Source organism: Halichoerus grypus, chromosome 11 (genome assembly GCF_964656455.1).
Source record: "Halichoerus grypus chromosome 11, mHalGry1.hap1.1, whole genome shotgun sequence".
Classification (NCBI taxonomy): Eukaryota; Metazoa; Chordata; class Mammalia; order Carnivora; family Phocidae; genus Halichoerus; species Halichoerus grypus.
Window position 1 is genome coordinate 88,186,440 of NC_135722.1, and position 22,300 is coordinate 88,208,739.

Sequence of the window (22,300 nt, forward strand, 5' to 3'; positions counted from 1 at the left end):
CATACGTTTGTCCTCTTGTACCAAAGATCTGTTAGAAGAGGGAAAACATCCTGACCCCAAATGTGACTTTGGGTCTTTGGTGGGTGGTGTTATCCAACTCTTTGATTTGAAGGATTTAGAAGAAGGGGATAGGAAAGAAATTTGATCTTGTCTTAGACACAATGTTTGATCCTACACAGTTTCATGGGGTCCAGAAGTCCAGGAATAAATGCAGTTTGAGAAGAATAGATGTTTTCTTTTAGAATAGGGAACTGCCAGCTATCCTTTTGAGATTAGTGATTTTAGAGGTAAAGGTATATATAATAAGATTTGGAGAGAAGGTGATGCTTTCTGGAAAATAATTAATTGCAGTGACCTGCTGCTCTGTTGTATCTGATTATTGATAAGTTTAGCTGCTCTTGCTTTTGGTTAACACTTCTTTGCCTCTGCCATCATCAGTTGCTTATTTTAACCCTTTCTTCACCTGCTTAAACTTCCAACATAAGCCAAGCTGAATGTTCTGTCCCTTGGAGATCTTCCCGAAATGTTAATGAAGACATGGCCCTGTCCTCTCCTGTTAGACCCCCTAACATTCAGCCCCAGTATTGGGAGTTCCACTGGGGAGTGCACAAAGAAGGCTAGCTTGTTTGTTGTTACAAGGATGATGACGGTCAGAGCAATGCTGAGATCAACTAGAACCACGGAGACATTTCAGGCGCTTAGAGCTACGGTTCGGAAATGATGTCGCTGTGCTGGTTGTGTTTGGGGTTCAATGAAGCCAGAATGAATTCTGTTAGTCACAATTGATCCAAGCCATGTATCAAAGAAATGAAAGGATAGTTGCCAGCAAAGATATAAACTCAACTAATAGGTTCTTTCTTTAAGAATGGCTTGTTTATATGTGTGTTTATGGGGAAGAGACAGATTTGGCTGTCTGGGAAGTATCGTGTAAGATAGGTCAGTCCACATACCTACAGTGGATTTCGTGTGCTGGGAATGAAGAAGTGCCCCTGGAAACACATGTTTTAGATCACAGTAAACAACTGAAGTCATTTTGGGGGGCGGGTAATTTAATATTGTATATTAGAGATTTTGAGCACATGGTGTTGTTACTTTGGTTATTGATAAAAATAAGCCTCAGGGCAAGTAACTTTGCTTGGCATTCCCATCTGTAAAATGGGGACAGTAAGCCCTAATGCTACAGTCAACATCTATTATAATAAGTGTCTTTATAGTGCCTCTCTTTTTCAAAAAAGGTTGACAAGCCACTGATCAGGTTTTGTAAGCAGCCTTCGATACAACAAAATTTCAGCGGGTCAGAGAAATTGAGCAATCTCCTGCCATTCATCATAATGAGATTTGATTTCTGGCACTGTCTTGGGGAAAAACAGAGAAACTTGAAAATATATATAGCAGTTTTAGTTTAGGTTTTTTCCCCTGAATTTTTAGTAACGTAGATGTGAATATTGTACCCATATCTCAGAGAAGAAAATAGAGGCCCAGAGAAGGTAAGTCACTTACTTAAGAAAATCTTGTAAGCCAGTGGCTAGAGTAAAATTAATCCCTTTTTCTAACTTCTCAATGTATGTTGCCTTGAGTAATACTGCAAGTTGCCTTTGAAAAGCTCAGCAAAGAAACTTCAGTTGAGGCTTAAGCTTGCAGGTGCAAGGATAGAAGAAGCATTGGCCAGGGCTGCCTGCCTTTGTTGGTGGGTGGGGAAGACACTGGGTAAGTGGGGATTTGCTTTGCCCATCAGACCATATAGGACATGTGTTTAAAGTTTAACTTTTCACAGCGTGGCTTTGTGTCCACAGCTGTGACTTAAATATTTTTCAGAATGATTCTTTGGGTCGTTTAGTTTCTTATGTGTGGAGACAACTAGTTTGGGATCTTATCTGGCTTAAATAATTAAACCAGGATTCCCCCCCCCCCAATCCACCCCAGTCCACCCCAATCCACCCCAATCCATGGGAGCCAGTAGGGAGGCAGTAGGGAAGTGGGTGTTGAAACAGGAGTCCTGGGTTATTTGCCTGTCTTTGTGGCTAGGACCTGATCCAGAACCTTTATTCACATTTCTTCTAGATTGAGACCTCCCAGGATTTTTAACAGCTTTAAGTACCAAATTAACATATATTTTGAAATAACTTGGGAATTGGACATCCCTTATAAGTGTAAAGTGGATATACCATTTTGATTGCAATATGTGATTGCAGGGGCTCTCGGATCTTAAATGGGCTAAAACAAACAAAGCCACGGAGAGTGGAGAGTCTGTGGAGTTCCCTCCTGGTGTGGAGCTTACTGAGAAGGGTGGAGGCTGGGTGCCAAAGCAAATACATTCCCAAGCCACTTCATTTTCCCCCTCCTTCCCCATTCCACCTTCTCGGTGAGGTGAGCATAATGTCCAGGGAGGAGTAGGAGTTCTAATTCTGGATGTTCGCTACCCCGGCGGGGATGTGCATTCATCGGGGACCCCTGTTGCCCTTAGAGATAGGAAGATTCGTTCCTTTCGCTGTCCCTTTGGTCAGTCTTTGTGTCTTCATCAGCGTAGACAAGAGAGATGGTCAGAGCTGCCCAGGCTATTAAGCTCGCTCGTTCACTGTGCTTCCAGACCCCTACAGACCACACTCCATTAGTGACTAACGAGCCCGGTGGTTCAGAGCCCAGACTCTGGAGCCTGCTTGTCTGGGTTTGAATCCCAGCTCTGCCACTTACTAGCTGTGTGACTTTGGGCAAATTACTTCACCTCTCTGTGCTCTCGCTCCTGCATCCACAAAATGAGTGTAATGACTGTTCTATCTCATCGGGTTGGTTGGAGAATTATGTCTACTGATGTGCACACAATCTTAAAGCAGTACTGCCCCGTAACAGATTCTCAACAGTTAACTAGAAAACAAGTCAACAGAAAATGAGCCTGACCAGTGTAGAATTTTCGGGGGCCCTTGAAATGTTTTATAGGGGCTACTGCTTGCTATCTTGTGCACGTCCTCTCCTTTTTCAGCTGAGATCTCATGCCAATGAGGTTCCATGCTATGTCTCACAGAGCCAACACAGTGAACCAGGTGACTTTCCGAGTGTCTGAGTGTCTCCAGGTCCCATCTCAGAGCTAAAGAAAGGCACAGGGGTTGGTCAGTTACTTTGGGTGATGGAGGTGATCAGTGCTACCTCTAAGCAAGAGGGCCACCAAGACTAGGGGCCAGGGGGACATTTGAAGGGCTGATGAAAAAAGCAGTGTTTCAGTTATGCAGAGTTGAAAAAGGCATCATGTCCAGTTATTATAAAGTATCTCACATTTTATTTATTTATTTGGTTGGCAGAGCTTGCATTCCTGGCATTTTTGGTTGGTTTGTATTGCTGTTTTTTTGTCGATGTAACTTTTTTTCTTTCTTAAAGAGACCAGACCACCCTGTAGGAGGATCACCCCCCCCCCCCCCCGCAGGGGACAAACCAGCCTGTGGTCAGCCTCCAAGAACCCAGCTGACCCTGGGCTCCAGCAAAATCTCTGCAAGGCAGAGAGCTGGTTAGTGTAGGTCGGGATTTTTCAGGAAAGCGGGGCTCTCTCCTTCAAAGAGCACAGATAACTCTACAATGGCTATAGCAACAGCATAATTACAGACGTCTCTCTGGTTTGTGGAATGAATGACCCATGGCTATAGTGGTATCCCATGAGCTAGCATTGAAGGTAGATTGCTATTCACAAATGATGGATTATGGAGCCTACATTATGTACCTGGCACTCTCACATCAAATAACACTTTTCTACTCTTCACACTAACTCAGGTGGGGAGAGCTATCATTTTATCCCTTTTTTCAGATGAGGAAAATGATATTCAAAGAGATGCATAATTCGCCCAAGGCCACACTGTTAGAAACGTACAAACTGATGAGCTGTTGCAGGCATTTTATACCTAAAGTAAAAGCACCATGTTATTCATAGAAACTGTGGAAATTAAAAGGAGCATATGTTTAAAACAATTACATATATATATAAACAATTACAATTATATATATAAACAATTACATATACATGTATATATACACATACATATATACGTATAAAGGGGGCATATGAGGAAGCAGCGATGGTGGGTCCTCTGGGGGTCGAGGAGGTGCAGGGCTCCCGGCCACCTTGCATGACTGCTCTGAGCTTAGGGAGACGCCTGTTCCATGGGCAGTCTCCAGGCCTGCCAGTCCAGATGCGGTGCTTTAGGAAGGTACTTGAAGGTTAGAGCCATGCTTGCCTCAGATCACCAAGCAGAGAGCCAGGGTTCTTGTTTTTCCAATGTCTTCCAGATGTACTTCTCTCTCTCTCGCAGGTGGGGAGGCGATTATGTTCACTTCCAAGGTCACATCCTTCCTGGAGCCTCCTGATGCTGCCTGTTTTGCCTCTTGCATCACGGACACAGCTCTGCATATAATCTCACTCACAGTCTGGCCAATGAGAGACATAGATCAGCAACTAGTTTTCTTAATACGGCTGTAGTTTAATTTTCCTGCTTCCTAAAGAAGCCATAGGCCCCTACATTTGCTGTCTACACACCAAGTGTTTTATTTTTTCCAACTAAAATGTAGTATTTTCAAGTCTGTTTCATGGGCCAGGGGACTGTGTGTAGTTTTTCTGACACAAGGAGGGAGGGCGAGCTTTGGGATTCTGCTCGCGGACCTACCAGACCTCCATGATCCCTGGCTAATCCAGACACAGACGCCCCGACTACTTGTCCCTGGGTAAGGTATGGATTCCTCTATCACTGCCTTATGGGGAGCATTTTCTCCGAGTAATTAATATCCTGGGACCTACACAGTCATCATAGAGGTGGATTTGCCTATTGACAACGCAGTCTCCATATTTTTATCGGCTGCTCCAGAATGAAATGTTGGCCCCACTTCCCTGCTCGGACAGAATGTCTGATGAGATCTGCTCTCGTGTTCACAGCCTCTTAGGCCCACTCTTTGCTTACAGCTGCTAAGCAGTCCTTAACTCAGCATTGAGAACGTCAGAACAATTCCCAAATCTATCATTTCTATTTGTCATGTGTCTATAGCTTTACTTTTTTCAGTTGGGTTAAAGACATCTTTATTTCAAAATGTCAGTAGATGTTTTTCAAATTGCATAAACAGGTTATTTCTGCTTGGCTACTTGTCCAAACCCCTGTGCCTATCTGTGTTACTTTTTTCTTTTAGTTGTGTAGTTTAGAGGCTCCGTGCAGATACAGAAAGAAATTGGTCTGTGGTGTAGGTTGCAGTAGATCCAATTTCACTGGCAGGGAGCCATGCTTACAGACACACTCAAAATATTGCTGTCCAAGCCATAAATATTTATTGATTATTTGGCCAACTTCGTCATATTTCCCAGGTGCTTTCCAGTTTCTGCTGCTTGGGTCCAAGCCTGTCACTGGGCACTCCCAAATGTCGCTTCTTACTGTCCCATCAACTTTTTTCAGTTGTCCTTTTCTGTAGCATTTAGTTCTGTCCCTGAGAATTGTAGAATACTGACCCGGATGGTGCTTTAAGACCCAAAGTAGTATTGGCTGGTTTTAGGCTATTGGTTTTCAGATCTTGATGGTGTATAGGTAGTGAATTCATATAATTTACCATCTAAACTGGGACACTTTTGAGAATGTAATGGACACTGTGAATAATGATACTAGAATAATGGGCATAAGCTGGGACTCTCCCAGCAAATGAGGGTCACACCAGTTAGATATTGAATTTAGATGACAATATTCTTTATAATTATCTATTCTCAATTGCTACTTTTGGGGCTTAGACCATCCAAAGTAACCTACGAGGGCCAGATTAAGAGTTTGAAACAATTCAAGTTCAGTGTGGTTTGCCCCAACCATGAGTTATATTTTTAAATGTTTTTGACGCATAATATAATATTTCTCAGAGCCTGAGAAACAACTACAAATCAACCTCAAACAAGTTCCCTTCAAGCATTTGAAGCCTCTTGGTAGCTTTGGGGAGCTATGCTAAGCTGTTGATTTTTGCTTTGCAAGGTTCTGCAGAGGAACTGTAAACTTTGTGCATGTCGTGTGTGTGTGTGTGTGTGTGTGTGTGTGTGTGTGTGTGTGTGTGAAAATGAACTTTTGAGTAAGGGGGAAATGTCATCATTACACAAGTGAAGACAATTAACATTTTTGCTTTGTTTTGTTTTAATGCTTGTCCAAGATGAGAAGTTTTACTGATGGGATCAAAAAGGGCAAGAAAAAAAAAACAGGTTTTTTTTTTTTTTTTTGGTACCAGTAAAGTGGGTAAACACAAAAACAAAAGTAAAAAGCGAGCCCTCACTGCTTTAGGAGGGGAGGAGGGGAATGGTGGATTCAACTGCAACATCCCTTTTGGCTAAAAAGGAAGAGAGAGAAAAAAAGAGCAGGAAAGTATGAAAGAACTAATAAAGGAACAAAAAGAAATAATCAAAAATGAATAAAAGCTTTTAAGTGATTATTTCATAGACTTTTGGAAAAATCCTCATAGGGACCAGTCTCGGGTGGTCAGGTGGGTGACCTCGGCTCTCCATTCTTCATCTGTAGAATCTTTTTAGGAGCCTTTAAATCCCTGGTGGATGCATGGCTGGTGGTCAATCAGATGAGATCTTCCCTGGGCTCCAGATGCTTCCATGGCTGAAGGTGCAGGAGGACCATGGTGTTAATTTATGGACCTGCGTGTGGATCAATGATTATTTATATTTTCTGTGCCTGTTGGGCTTTGTCTTCCAACACTTCTAGGCTAGAATAATTTCACGGGTCAGCTTCAGGGAGAACATGGCTATTTCAGAAGCATTTGAAGGAGGTGTAAGAACAGGGAAAGGATTATTTTAGATAGAAAGAACAGTGTGGGAAGAATGCTGAAAGTTTAGAGTAAAAGAAAGGCTTACATAAATATGAAGAAAACTACTTTGATTGTAGAAAGGGAAGAGAGAAGGAAACCTGAAGGCAGGACCCATGTGAGAACATTTTGAATTTCAGGATGAATTTTACCTTTGAAGGTAGGGAGGTTTTAAGGACAGAGAAGTGTTACCAAATAGGCTTCTGAGAGAGATTTTTTTTTTTTTTTTGTAGCATTACTTTACCTCCTACTCATACTGTTAGTTGTTAAAACCTCTGTATCAGTTTATCAGAATAGGCGTTAAACCTCAGAGTAGATGACAGAATCAATCAGGTACATATTTTCAAGGTACGAATGGAAAATAGAAAATCTAGGTCAGCCAAGGGCATTCCTAAACCCAGGGAGTGTTTGTAGATCCATGTATTTTTGAAGCATTTAGAAACTCTTACTATGTGCCAGGTACTGTGGTGGCTCCTAACGAATGTCATTTTTCTGTGATAACAGTTTGGTGCTAGGGTAATTCATTACTTAGCGTTCGTGTTTAAAATAAGAGTGTTGCTGAGTCTGATTTTAAAATACCCTTCAGAAAATCCATCACCAGGACGTTTTTGGTGGAAGAGTTTTCATGTGATGACCTTTATACTTCTATTATTTGTATGTTTTTCCTATCTGGTATTCCTTGCCTAAAACTTAAGTGAATTCTGTACCTTATGCAAAGGTTGTCTTATGTCATTGAAATACTAATTAAATGTATGGAATACAGTGAGGATTCATGCATGGTAAGGGGAGACTTAGCAGCATAGTAGAAATAAATATTGTGAGTAGAGTGTACATTCTGGGGGGGCCCATCACTGCTTAGAGAGTCAACAGCCCTGGATTCTAGGCATGGCTTTGCACCTGTTTGTCTGCATGACCTTGGGCAAGTCATTTCATTTTTTCTGAACCTCATGTTCTTCCTTAGTCAAATACATGAGCCAGAGAAGATGACCCGTAAGGTTTCTCTTTACCCTGACATTTTATGATTTTAGAGAACATTTGAAATAATTCAGGCTGGGTGAGGACATAGTATATGTCACTCAAGAGGTGGGCAAAATGAGGATTTTTTTTTCCTAATCCTCAACTTTTGCCAGTCATTGGGAGAACCGGGGATACATCTGTGAAGGTTAATAACTCTCATGGAGGGAGGTGTTGGGAACTGTTCCCGGCCTTGCTTGCCGTCGGAGAAACTTGGGCGTGTGTTTCAGGGGTGACACTGGGACCAGGAATCATACCTTCCTCTTGGTCCCCCTCCATGAAACAGCTTCCTTGTCCCATCGGCCTTTGCTACAGTTGCAGCGGAAGGCAGTTCCAGTGTGGGGTCTCATCTGGAGGAAGGAGATGTAGGTTAGGGGTCCGGTAGGTGAAGCGGCCGGCCCCAGCTGCATCCTCAGGGCTGAGCATGTGGTCTGAGCAGTGAGCCGGTTCTGTCTCAGCTGCCACTTCTCAGCGCACTGCTCGGTAGGTAAACAGTCTCGTCCTGCAGCAGGAATGCATTCTGCTGGAAGCCCCCTCGGTGCCTCTTCCTGACATACTCAGTGAGTCAAGGCCTCTGCCCCCTGTTTGTGTAGAGGGAAGGGCCCAGGCCCTCTGGCTTCTGGCTGTTCACGCAAGACACCACCTGCTTTAGCTCTAGTGTCCCTGACGCTACAAATGGGTGTCGGGGCGTGGTGAGCCCAGGCCGCCTTGCTTCTCAAAGGCCGCTCTTTGTAGCCATGGGAGAGTGTCGCTTGCACACAGCCGTTATCTGAAAATCATTTTCTTGATGTTATTTCTACACTTTGAGAAAGGCCTGTCACACTTTTCCCCTCTTCTGTCAGCAGCAGGCATCTAAGGGCGGCGTGCTGGTTTGGGGAAAAACAAGAAAAACTGCCACTGGTAATAAGGTACACCTTATCTACTGGTACTTATGTGGGCGCTTCTCTCCCCTCATCTTGACCCTTTTTTTTTTCCCCGTTAGTAGGTGCCAACTTATTAATCCGTGAAGGTATTCATGTGCCGAGGACCTCATTATTTTACCCTCACCCCTAATGGCTAAGTATTATTTCCATTTCACAGATGGAGAAAAGGAGAGGTTCAGCCACTTGCCTGAGCTCACACAGCTGGGGAGTGGAGGGCTTTAGATTCAGACCTACTCACTCTCAGGTTCCGGGTCTGCTGCCTCCAACATGTGCAGAAATACTGGGATGCTTGTTGAGTTTGGGGGAAACACTCAGGTCTGTTTGTGTTTATTATCGACCAGGTCCCTTAATACTTGGTTATAATTTGGTAGCAGTTTTACAGTTAGACACGTGACTTCACCACACTTGAACCTCAAGGTAATTTTTTTTTAGTTAGTAACGTTTTATAAATGGGGCAACTGCAGAGCAGTGATTCTGAGTTTTTTTCCCAAGTTTACATGGTCAAGTTCAGTGGCAGAGTTAGAACAGGAAGCTGTATTCCTCCAAACCTCCTGACATTTCCGTTCAGCCACACACATTTTCACTATTTCTTTGATTTGGTGAGTATGTAGTGCATTCAATGTTAATGATAATAGTAACCATCATCATAATAATAAACATGAGCTGGGGATAAGAAATGCCAACAAGACACCCTCTCCTCTTTCGCCAGAGATAGATTTCCCCCACATATTTTATATGTAGTTAGTGGGTCCCACACAGTTGGCTAATTATTGAGCTCTGAGTGGGTTGCCCAGATGACTCTGACATAGGATCTGAAAAATCTGCATAGCTTTCCATGATGCCAACCCACTGGACAATTTTTAAGTAGGATGGCAAGTTAGTTTCTTCTCAAAGTAAGAAAAAAAATGTGAGTTACTCCACAGGCTTCTAGATAAATATGAAGTTTCCCTCTGGGATGGGTTGACCCTGGACTTTGAGAAATACATTATTTTTTAAATATAAAGAATTTTGAAAAGAATCCCTGTTCAACCTGCTTTCCCATGTTGAAATACATAGTCTTCTGTGCCTCTGTTTACCCATTTTAGCAAGTGAGGTCCATTTTGATGACTAGCAGGAACTTCAGGTAGCTGGAGGGAAAAAACCCAAAAACCAAAAACCAAAAACCTGTGAATCTCATACTGCATTTTATGAGCAAGAATTGTGCCAAAGAGGTGTATAAGAAGGAATGGCATCTTAGATGAGTGGGGTTTTTTTTTCCCCCCTATTTTCATCTGGGGCAGGGGCATTTGCTATGGTAACAGGTATATACACTCCTGAGTTTAGCAAACTCATACAATGTGTTGTTCCTTAGCAATAAAAATAAGTCCCCTCCCTCCTTGTGTTGGTCACTCTGGAAACTAGAGCGTTCCAAGGTGGAGTGACAGATTGTTACACTGAGAAGTGTCCCCTGAGCATGTTGTTGTTTTCCTAGGGGTGAACGTAATCCTAAATAGCCAGCAGTGCCCTTGGGAGGGCTCTGGATTGTCAGGCAAAAGGAGATGGGAATGGGGAGTAGAGGATGGTACCCCTGATTGCAACAAAAACGGAGATCATCATTTTAAGTTTGGCACTTTTGAATCTCGGCCCTAAACTTAATGCTTGCCAGGAAAATCTAGTCTTGTAAGGAGAATCTTAGTGTGGCTGGAAGTGTGTCTCCTTCTCAACCTGAACTTTGGCTTCGTGCTCTCCACTTGTGGGGAGTTTGGGTCAAGGCTAAGGAGTCCTTGGTCTTACCTTTTCCCGGTTTGAACATTTTCTGTGCTTGAAACTGGGCAGGTCCACTTACATAGGTTGGTCAACCTTTTGCCTTCTCTTGTCTGGTGTGGGAATGAGGAGAGCTGAGTCGCGTTTTACTCTGGATTGCCAGAATATCGCCACATCTCTGTGCCATCTGTCTATCTACTCTTTTGGAAGAAGGGTGCTCGCTCCTCCTGAGTGAGCTGCCTCTCCTTGGGAGAGAGTGAGAGAGTTCATGAGCTCAGGTTTAGAAAGTACCTTGGAGTCATTGTTGATGCAAGAAATGTTATTAAATTAGGGAGAGATATGATACAGAGTTACAATACTGAATGCATACAAACTAAGGGTGAGTCATGTGTGTGTGTACAGGAAATGCATCCTTGATTTCACGTCAGATCAAGAGTTCAATCTTACACCTTCCTTGCCTCCTAATGGAAACCAAACGTTCTTCAAAACTGCTGGGTGCTCATTTTTGGTCTTTGTATGTATCTGGGTTTCAGTTTGGAGGAGTGAGAGAACTAAAACTAATATTTATAGAGTACCTACTCTGTGCCGGGCACGTGGTAGGGTGCTTTGCTCCAATAATCACCTTCCTTAAACAAACCTTCGTGAGCTTGGTGTTTTAATTCCAATTTTGAAGGTAAGAAATTGAGTCTCAGAAAGGTTCAATTAATTTTTCCAAGGTTCTAGAGCTCTCAAGTCACGAATTTGAGCTTAGATCTTTTTAATTACAAAGTCCTACCAGTTTAGAATCTGTTTGGAGAGAGAATTTACTAACATTCTCATCAGAGGCTTTGATTCTTGGAACATCCTTTTGTGTGTTATGCTCTTCCAGCCTCCTCATTATTATCAGGGTAAGGAAGAAAACATTCAGTAGATCTTTAAATATCTACCATTGGATGTGTAATACAGAGAAAGCTCCCCCCAAAATAGTTCCTAGAATTGTCACTGTGCATTTTCAAATTCAAAATGCACGAATGAAAAGTCGCTAACTAAATTCACCAAACTTATGTACAGAACTGGGGTTTTGGCCACCATTTTCCAGATTGGGAAATCGAGGAATGGAGTAAGAGCCCCACCCTTGCTTGAGAATTCTCCAGGGAGGGGATGTTCAGAGGCACAAGTCTAGGCCTTGAGGCCACTTGATGCAACAGGAATGTTTGTAGATAAATAAACACACATGGAATGAATCAATGTCTACATGGCGGACCTGCAGTTAACCTCTGATTCAATTGAAGATTTTTTTTTTTTTTAAAAACAAAGTATCTGTTGGCTTTATTTCTGGATTTCTGAAGGTTTCTCTTAGGGGGGCTTTGTGGCTTTTCCACGCCCTCACCTGTAGTCTTCTGTGATGGATGGGCTGATGGGGGAAATGTGAAATTCCAAACTGGCTTCAGTGTCTCCAAAGGATTTGGGATGCTGGATGAACAAAACAGCGATTTTTTTTTTTTTTTTTAAATGAGATTAGGCCCTGGCGACTTGCCTCTGGGTTCATAGGGTTTGGTCAGGTTGCTCAGAGGCATGTTGCAGACGGAGAGCAAGGAGCAAAGATGAGTCCGGTCTCCGGTGGCCCTCGGCTGCCTTGCTTTCTAAGAAGAGAATATTTTCAGTGTTTTTATGGGCACACCAATTCCAAGGAATTAATATTTGAATTTCTAAAAGCTGGTGGTGCAAGATAGGTTCCTCCTGTGCAAACCAGTCACAAATCTCTTTGCAAATCATCTCAAAATGCCTCACTGCAGTGTACCCTTTTCAGTAATTGTATTTGCTTTTTGTCTTTGCCAGGCGGATTTGGGTATGCTACAAGTTTCTTTTCCCATAATCTTCAGATCTCTCTAGATTCTCTCTTTCCCATTTGGTGGATGAGACATCTAAGTCCAAGGGAAGGGATTTGCATTTAGGTTGCTCCGTAGAAAGTAATCTTTGTCCCCAAATCACAGTCTGCCATTCATGATGTGGCTGATGAGGAAGTCCCTCACTGCAGGCACCGTGGTGTCCTGGGAAGGGCAGGGTTGATGTGAGCCGGCCCTGGGTTTGAATTCAGGCCCTCTGCTTGCTAACTTGTCCTTAGGCAAAGTATTTAACTTCCGTAAGCCTTTTTTTTTCCTGATCCTTACAATGGAGATCCTAATAAAGAGCTTTCAGGGCTTTTGTCGGATTTGAGGTAGTTTGAGACAATACTTTTCCACTGCCATGGGGTCTCAATAAATGGTATTTTATCATTATCTTGTAGGCCACCGTGTTCATTGCTGACAGCGCTCTTACGACTTCAGTGGTTGTTAAAACTGTGGTTACTGTTAACCTGGTTACAGAAAATTTTCCACTCGACACCACCATAACCAGCGGGCCAGAGCAGTCCCTGTGGCCAGTTAGCAACACCTTCTTCCTCTCACGCATACTTACCAAACCTGAGTTAGGACGTTGGGTCACGTTTCCAACGCATAAGTGTTATTTACAGGCATTGCTCCTGCCTCGTCAACAAGGACGTTTCTTGGAATTGTAGCGATCAGGGAGGGCAGAGGATGATTTTAGCTGCGTAAGGACTCTCCTCTTTGCCCTGGGATCCTTTCTTTCCTTGAGAGCGATCTTAGGCATCCAAGGTCTGGGACAGAATCTCTGCTCCTTGTGAAAAGAGCCCCCAGCCAAGGAGGAGAGCTTGCTCCTCCCTGGGAAGGTCGGGGCCAGTGAATCTGTTTGGCAACCTCCTGAAGATAATCAGCTTCAGGACTGAAAAATCCTACTTTCTTTCCACATGCTGCCCCTTCTGTCCCCCAGCAGATGCCTCTTAGATCTTCCCAGTTCTAGCCGAATCTCCCTAACGTGCTTTGCAGCTGAAGACGCCTGTAGGAACCGTGCACCTCTGGAGTCTGCCTGTTGCCAATTGCAATGGTTGATTTACAGCCAGTATCTGGCACCTAGAAAAGGGGATCCTGTGTCTTTAAACAGCTGTGTGCCAGTGTGTGTAAATGTGCTTGCTAATCCAGTGACTAATTCAGTATATTATAAAGCAGCAATGAGCAGCCTGCCAAGGCAGGGCTGTATTGCAACTGGAGTGGGGTGTAAGGCTCAGGGAATTCTTCCTTGAATTCTGCCACACCACCCGTCTCTGGAATGGACTTGAAATTTCATCTGTCTGCTCCCTGCACCAGAGTCGGCACTTGCCTTCTCCTGGTTCCTGTCCTGCTCTCCGCCTGTCTGTTCTCTTTTCTCCTCTCTCTCTCTCCATTCCTTGGGTCAGTTTATTTACTCATCTGAGGGTGGAGCTGTGCTCATTCTGAGTCAGGGCCACAGAACCAATCAGAACTGCTCTGGGGCATTCCAGGGGACAAAACTCATGATCCCTCTTGGAAAAGAATTTTCCAAAAGATCTCTTTTGGTCACAGTGCTGTGACTGCACCTTCCTCCGGCTCATGTCCAGTGAGCTTGGCCGGGGGTTTGTTTGCCCCAAGCTCTGTTCTGCCTGCCTTTCCTTTGTCTCCCTCCAGGGGTGGGGAGAGAAACGTCCAGAAAGAGCCTGGTCTGATGGAGATTTGTTTTCTCTTGAAAGCCTTGTAGATCCAAGTATGAGTCCTTGGGCAGCGTCTTCTGGGGACATCTTTGGCTTAGGAGAATGTGAGGTGTTCTGCTTCCTCCTAGTCTGTGGCCCTCCCTCCCAGGCCTCGCCTAAGTGCCCCACCCCGGAAGTTGTAGACACCACAAGTTGGCCTCTGGAAGTGGACTTTGCCCAGCCTCTCACCTGGTCTCCAGTGAGCAGAGCCTCTCTGCTATCTCAGGAGGCTTCCACGTGGCAGAGTCCCAGCCCCTCTGGCTTCCCTTTCCCTATAATGCCATCCGTTAGAGGTGTACATCACACCGTGACACCCCCCCCCCCCCGCTGCCACGCACCCCCTACACTCAGGACATCAGCAGGCCGTTTCTGCCCCCTCCCCAAGGCTTCTGGAGCCCAGCTCCCGCCTCACTTCGTCTCCTTGCAAAACCTTTTGTCTTAGTCATCGTTCTGTCGCTCATCACAAGATGTGACTGTGTGGCTATTGCTTGTGTGCTTATGTGGGGTTTGTTTCCCCCACGAAAAGGGAAACTCCAAGTGAGGGGTCTGTGTCTCCCAATCACCGAGTTCCTTGGCTCATAGCAGGTGGCTCACTAGCTCTTACAATATATATATAGTTTTTTCAAAATTGAGATTTAATTTCCATAACATAAATTCACCACTTTAAAGTGTACAATTTGGTGGTTTTTAGTACCTTCACAGTTGTACAGTGGTCGCTGATACATAATTCTAGTACATTTTCATCACCCCCAAAAGAGACCCCATACCCGTTAGCAGAGAGTAGCTCTTTTTGAATAAAGGGATGCCAGCAAGGCTATCCAGCAGAGGACGGGAGGAGGTGGACCCGTGTGCCCTGATAAGAGCCCCCACTACTCTCCCCTGATGCTCCATGCACTTCCCTGGTTGGGGGGGGCTCTCTCCCTGTCCGCAGGCTCTAAGGACCTTCTGGTTCCCTGCTGCCTCACCAGGCAAGCCCCAGCTTTATTTTGGTGGCTCACTTGCTTTGGCTTCACCATGTAGCGAGCCAGTGGACGTCTGGGCAGAGATAATGAGTGCTTTCACCATCTGCATGCAGACCGTTCAGTCCGAGAGCTGAGGGCTGTGGTGGCTGCAATTTCCTAATGGCTTCCTGATGAGGCAGAGCCATTTATTAGCGGCGGATGAGGGCTGAGGGCTGCGCATCTCAGTCTCCCTTTCCCACCAGACCTGGGCAGATGGAGAGTGGTTTCTGCTTCCTCCCCCTTTTGCATTGATCACTTTTTCTCTGCTCGCCACCCGTTGACCTATCACACCCATTGATCTGGAGATCGGGTCTGCCTGGCGACTTCTCAGACACGAGGGTTTGCCACTGGGAGAGGCATCCGGTGCTGTCTGCTCTGGGCCAGTGTGGGCGACACTGTGGGGCAGTGATGGGGTTGCCAGAAGGTTTGGGGCCATGAGGAGAGGCCTGTTCTGAAAGGAGGGAGAGAAAAAAAAAAAAAACCCCGCAGAAGCAAAGAGATCATAGTTAGGTGTATTTCCCCCTAAATCCTTAGCTCCCTGCATTCTAAATAGATTTCATTTACAACTGGAGCTGCTGATGCTGCTTTAGGACATGGCCTTTTGAGTCAGACATATGGCCTCATTAATTAGAAGCATCAGGTTCAATGTACAGGCCAATGCCCCTGATTTTACGTCTGGCTCTGTCAGTGGGTTTGTTGTATCCCCTGAACCCTGTCGCTGTGTCTCCATTACTGTATTTGGAATACCAGCGGGACTGGAATGGTAACGTTATAGAACCTTTGAATAGCATGATGGTGATCTGTTCTCCTTTCAGTGCTTTTTAAAGATAAAGGTCAATAGATCACTAAAATTAACTGCTGCCTTCACTCTGTCTGGATTGATGGGAACAGCACCCTCAAATTTTAGAGCTGTTATACACAGCGGTATCATGCAATTGAAGTTAGGTATTAAAGGTTGCTTGCTTTATAGTTCCTGGTATTCAACTGGAATCTCTGCTCCAAGGAAGCTCTTCCATAGTAGAGGCTCACCATTGATATTGAAAGCTTATAGTCTGGAGTGGGAACAGGCGGCATCGTGGGTCCGTGTAGTCCCAAGTCATGTTAATTCTTAGATCTTTGGATGGATTGTTCCTCTTTGATTCTTAGGAAGTTGGGGAAGAGCAGTGTTTGTCCAGAAGGATGAACCAGGGCTTGATAGTGGCAAAGTTATGGGGGAGACCAACTCCTTCCCAATCCACTGCTATGAGTAAACAGTAGTGGTGTAGAGGAAAAAAGTATTGGACAGGGAGTCAAGAGGTCTAGAATTAGTAACCCTGTGACCAAAGGTAAGTTGATGTCACCTCTCTGGGTTTCATTTTCCCCGTCTGTAAAAGAAAGGGTTTGATCTAGCTGACGTCTGAAGGGCCTCCTAAGTCTGTGTTCTGGGAATAGTGTAGGACCCCTGACCAGTGACAGAGCTCGGGGCCTCCTCCTCTCTACCCACAGCCTCCTTTTCATTCATCTTATAATTACGTCAAGTTGCCAGGAAGAAGAACATCCCTCCCAGGAGTTGTTAAAGTTTTATAGCAAATTCTATAAATTCCTCTTTCTGCTTTTGGGCCCCAGATAAGGCTTTATGTGTCATACAGCCATAGTGAGGTCGGTATAGAGGAACAGAGAACCAAGGAAAAGTGTGAACACACAAGTAGGGTGGATGAGATGATAGTTACTGCCCAATGCCATAAAAAAGGCCAAAGTTGAAGATATAGGGGCCAAAATTATAGATTAGGTAGGTCTAAACAAACCTTGGAGTAGCCTCAGATGATAGGTTTAGCAGTGAACCCGATGGTTTAGGGAGAATACCCATAATCCTTTTGAAGCGCTCTCTCTGGGTCCTAAGTACCTCCTTAGCAGCTCAGGGAACTTGAGCTCGTACCCTGCAGTTACTACCTAAATCCCTCAAAGCAACAGGATTTCTGATTCCTCGTTAGGAACGATTCCTCATTAGGAACGCCAGGTTTGCACTTAGGATTCTAGGAGGCTGTCAGGTTGGACTGGAACGTACATTACTAAACTGAGTGCGGCCTTTAGTTCAGGAGCTGTTGAGTCCATAAAGCCTGATGCTCTAAACTCCAGATGTTCCATGTTCGGGCCATGCCATCGGTCTTTGGTACATTTTATCTGGCGCGCAGGCATTTGGGAAGACTGATAGATAGGTCTAGAGAAGGGCTGTCTCCTGCACTTGCCAAACATACGATGGGTGGGAATTCTTGCATCTCCTCTGATGTCAGTCCTGCTTCAGGGTGGGAATGTGTGTCTCTCTGCCTTCTCCCCACTGCTGCCATGTGGCTCCCATGTGGCTCTCTTGAATTGCACGGGGGACGGTGCAACAGGGCCCTTGGAGTAGAAGGGAACCTTTAGCCCGTTGGGAGCACGTTGGGGGTGGGGTGGGGAGGGGGTCAAGGAGGCAGTGTTGGATTGAATTTAGTGGAGCAGGAGAGGTGGCCCACGCGCCCACTTAGATCTTCACCGCTTGGTGTAGTTTAGGTGGTCCAGGGTCTCATCTGGGTTTCAGTCTCCACCATCTGCCTAGAAGGAAAGATGTACAGGAGCGTTTGCATGTGGTGGCCTTGTACAGATTATCTCAGTTAGCCTGTAATTCAAGTTTCTTACACCACCCTCAGATGGCCGAAACCCTGAGCATCTTGACGCAGGCCCTTCTGAAATCACCAAGGAGGGGGTGGGGTGGTGAAGGAACATAGCGCATCACGTTTAACCATTCGCTGGTGGCACCCACCACAGCCATGTCCAGCACTAACCTGATCGGTGCTTAAGCTTTTATATTCAGAAACGTTGCCTCTAGTTCCCTGTGAATGTGGTGACGTGACCCGGGATATTCTCAATGACACATCCTAGGCTAGTTAACTGAAAAGGAGGAAAATGATCTTATTTGGGTTCCTTTCTGCCTCCGTAGTGTTGGTTTTCTAGGAGCAAGGAGGGGAGTTGGTGGTAGGAACTGGTAGGCATGAGTGGGAAGCTGAAATTACTCCTCAGGGGATCTCTGTGAAGCCCTGAATTTCTTGCCTTTGGGAGATGCCAGGTTTGCACTTAGGATGCTAGGAGGCTGTCAGGTTGGACTGGATCCAGGAGGGGCAGCTGCGGGCTACCGGTTGCCCGTGGACGCTGAGGGCTGTCAGGGGAAACACACAATGCAGGGGTGCAGCAGGGGGACCGCCCTGCTCACTCCTGTGTCCCCACCCCTTCTTCCCTGGCTCAGCTCTGTTCATCTTCATTTTGGTGTCTATCACAGGCTGATGTGGCCACCGCTGATCCTCTTTAGCCGGCCTCTTGGAGGATTAAGAATCTAAGTAACACGGTTACTAAATTATACACCTGAAACTAATATAACACTGTATGTTAACTATACTGGAATTAGGATAAAATAAAATAAAAACTTAAAAGAGAAGTGGAACCATACAGAAGAAAAGAATATAAGTAACACGGGAAGGATTAGAATCGATGATCACTCCAAAGTCATGGTAGAGCAGAAGATGACCTTTCCAGAAAAGAGAGAGACTGTCAGAAGAGGAGGCAGAGATCTTCATGAGACATGAGACACGCAAATCTGTGAATTGCAGCTCCTAGCCTCTTTATGCTAGCTCCAAAGAAGCGAGGGGGGAAGTTTCCCACAGAAAAGCTCTATTGTACCCTGAGATATGTGTAATGAACAGATCTGATAGGACTCTTGTTCCAGGAACCATAGAGTTGACCTCCATCTACTGGTTAGTCTTCCCTTGACATCCCCACCTTCCTTTGACCTCTGTAATTGCCTTGGGCTGGGCGGAGCAGTAGTTACATTTGTGACCTACCTTTCTCGGCGGTGGCTGTTATTTTAGCAGCAGATCTCTTTAGCAGCCTAAAGAGATCCTTAAGGCTAAGAAGAAGCTCTGCAAGCAGAAAAGGAGCCTGTTGTAAGCAGGCAGCATTCTGGGTGACCTCATCTTCCTCCCAGCTCGGGTCCAGTTGGAGCTGTGCATACAGGGCAGACTTCCAGTTCCTCCTGTCTGGGACTAACAGTGGCAGATATAAATAGACCAAGACTTTGTCTGTAGCCATTGTTCTCTAAGTGCCCATTGTTTCTGGATGCAAAGTGGCTATAGCCCTCTCTCCCACTCTCTCTCACTCTCCTTCCCTCCCTTCTTCCTTCCCTCTCTCCCTGCCTCCCTACCACCTCCCTCCCTCTCTGGGTCTCTTTCTCTGTCTTTCTGTGTGCACAGATCTGAATCCCAGCTCCATTTCCCTCAGCTGCCTTTGCACTTGTCTGGCACTTAGGAGAACCTGCGGGGGAACTGGCCCCGCATTGGGCACATCATCTGATTATAGCTTCTTATTTTTATTCCACTGAAGCTTTTGTCCAAGTCTTTCCATGATATACTTGTGGTCAAGATGAGGCTATGTGGATCCCACCATGGTAAAATCAGGAGGATTTGTAACTGGTTGAGCTACTATACCCAAAAGGGTCTTGATGAATGTGTCAGTGTCAGAATGATGCACGATCTCTACTGTTACAGGGCTCAGGACTTGGTCATTGCCTTTTCAACATTGCCTTTTTATCAGGGACTCAGATTAGAGAAGGATACAGAAAACCTACTTACTAAATTGCACATGGTGCAAAGCTAATGGGATGAGGACAGATTCGTGATATAAAAAAAGATCTCTGCACCTAGAAACAGGGATCAAAACAAACGAGGTCAAGTTCAATATGGATAAATGTGAAGCCTTACACTGAGGTTAATAAGATTCAGTCACAGGATAGAGAACTGGCTCAGCTTCAGTGTACTTTGAGTGGCTTTTCTCGTGTAGCTGTTGGAAAACTCAGTGCTGGTCTGTACCCACAGGAGTGCACGGTGTAGGGGGATGGTCTCATTTCCTCCTGAGGAGCATGATGTTCGCCTGGAAATGCTCCTGATGCTCTTGAGGAACATGGCCGTGCAGGAATGCTTCTGGGTGGGGGGATGGACAGAACCATCCCATCATGAATGCTTGAAGGAACCACCAAGGAATTTAAAAACCTGGATAGAAGTGGTGACAAAGGGACAGAAAACGTTTGGGAAACCTGTAGATGAAGAAAGATGAAACTTGTATGCGTGGCTTCAACCCACAGAAGGAGGGTCAAAGGCTAGAACTCATTAGAACGCAGATTTGATCTCAGGGTGTGTAATCCTTAAGAAATCATGATTGCAGTCCATAAAGAAAATTGAGTGGCTCAAAAAGGACAGAGCAACTGAATGTCTTAGCAAGTCAGGTGTCATCCTAAAGGACCGCTGGGGGCCCTTCTGGGAAGCATGGTGATTGGGTCTCAGGTCCGGCCCTACCTCTGATGGTCATTACTCGTTAGCACATTGTCCTTTGTCCATCTGGGGAGCTTGGGCAGGCTACGTGCTTTCACTGGCTGTGGCCGTCCTGTTGAGAATATTTGTCCCTGTACTGGGAAAATGGACTTATGTATTCTTTTTCATTGTGGTTTCCCTGGGTTGAAAACAGACAGTTGCACTGTGTGAATGTGTATGAGTACGTTTTTTCCTTCTCTGTCCAGATTTATTTATTAAAAGAAAAACACATCTGCATAAAAAAGCCTTAGAACACAGGAAGAATGTCCACTTTGTTTTTCTTTCTGTAGCACCAAGACATGTGGGGTTTCAGCTTCCTCTAAGGGGTTTTTGAAGACTGGCTTTCATCTCAGACAAGGCTTTTTCCCATTGGAAAAAAACTGTCCTTTTTTGGTTTAGAAATGTATTTATATAATGTATAAATAAATAAGAAAGTCGAGAGAGAATTTCCTTTCAAAATTTATGGAAAAATGCTGCTTTCTGAACATCATTAATTGGAAGTTGCTGGCTCTTCCCAGCCTTCTTCCACTCTGCTCTCTGGTCTTTATTCTGGTGTAAGATTTCCCAGTATCTCCTTCCTCTGCGTTCGCCTTTCTTTCCCTCTCTTCCTTCTCTGCCATCTGCCTTCCCTGCCTGCTCTTCTCCTCCTACTCCTCTCCCAGCTCCTCCCTGTCTGCCCCCCCCCCGCCCCTGCCCGTGGACCCCGCCGCCCACCCTGTGCCCCTCTTCCTTCTGCCTCTCCCGGGCTAGCCTTCCGCGACGAGAGCCTTCGCTGCAAGAGGCCCTTCTCTGTGTTTGTTTCCTGCGTGGGAGGGAGGGGCAGGCCTTGAGAAAACAGTTCAAAAGTGCAGAAAAACTTTACCTCTTCCAGCCTAAATAAACGGGCTCCACTCCATTTGTTTGCCCAGATTTTTCCTTTGCTTTCCTCATCCTCCACCTTGACCAGCCTGGCCTTCCTGGTGATCCTCATGAGCTGCGCCCCGCCCCCCCCCGCCATTCCTGTCTTGCCCCCCAGACCAAGTGTCCGGTGGGCCCTGAGTCGAGCGGGTTAGGAGGAATGTTCTCTATCATGAAAATGATGGGGAAAACGGAAAGAAATGTCCTGGTGTTCAGCATTTCCGCTGCCCCTGCTTTAACCTCTGCTAATAGGTCTGGGTACAAAATACCTACCTGGCTTTAGCGTCTGAGGATCTGGGTTTGTGTGCCTGTCAGACCACCGTACTGGCCTGCCCGTCTTAGCAAAGTCACTCAGGGGACCTCTGTGAGCCTCAGTGTCCTCACCTATGTGATGGAGGTAATACCGCAAACCTGGTCGTTTTCAGGATCATGTTAGAGTATGGGGGAAAAGGTTCTGTAAAATCTAAGATTCTGTTCTGACAACAGTTCTGAAAAATCAGAAGCTGGGAGGCAAGTGAAATGAAGATAAATTGCTTAGGCCCCAATTAACCAGCATCTCCAGGGTCTCTGGGAGGGAGGCATCAAAGGCCCATGTGTAAAGTCCAAGTAGAGGAAGCTGGGATTATATTATAGCAAGATGGAGCATGTTAGATATTTTCCTGAGTCTTCTTGAGTGGGGTGATCCTGGGTCACGTTGGCACCAAAAGCCTTATGGTCCTGTCATGAGGATTTTAGCTGATGGCAGAGCAGGAGTTTGGCCTCACTCAGAAGTGTAAGATGGGAAGAGCCCATAGGAGCGCCTGTGGCCGTCTGAAAAGCTTTGGGGCTGAAAGGGACCAGTTCAGGCTTTCCTCCTGAGTAATATGGAAACGGGGCTCTGTGTTTTTCTCTGTATTTTTCGTGACAAGGAAGTCACACGGTTCTGGGACATTCAGGACTTGTAAAATGTGTGGTGTGGTGGGAGTCAAG

General features: G+C 45.4%; 1 protein-coding gene across 7 annotated transcripts in view; it reads left to right on the forward strand.

Annotated features, from left to right (window-relative positions):
* ETS1 (ETS proto-oncogene 1, transcription factor) overlaps positions 1-22,300 on the forward strand; it is a 128,814-nt gene that overhangs the window by 64,069 nt on the left and 42,445 nt on the right. The gene's annotated exons all lie outside the window — the stretch shown is intronic.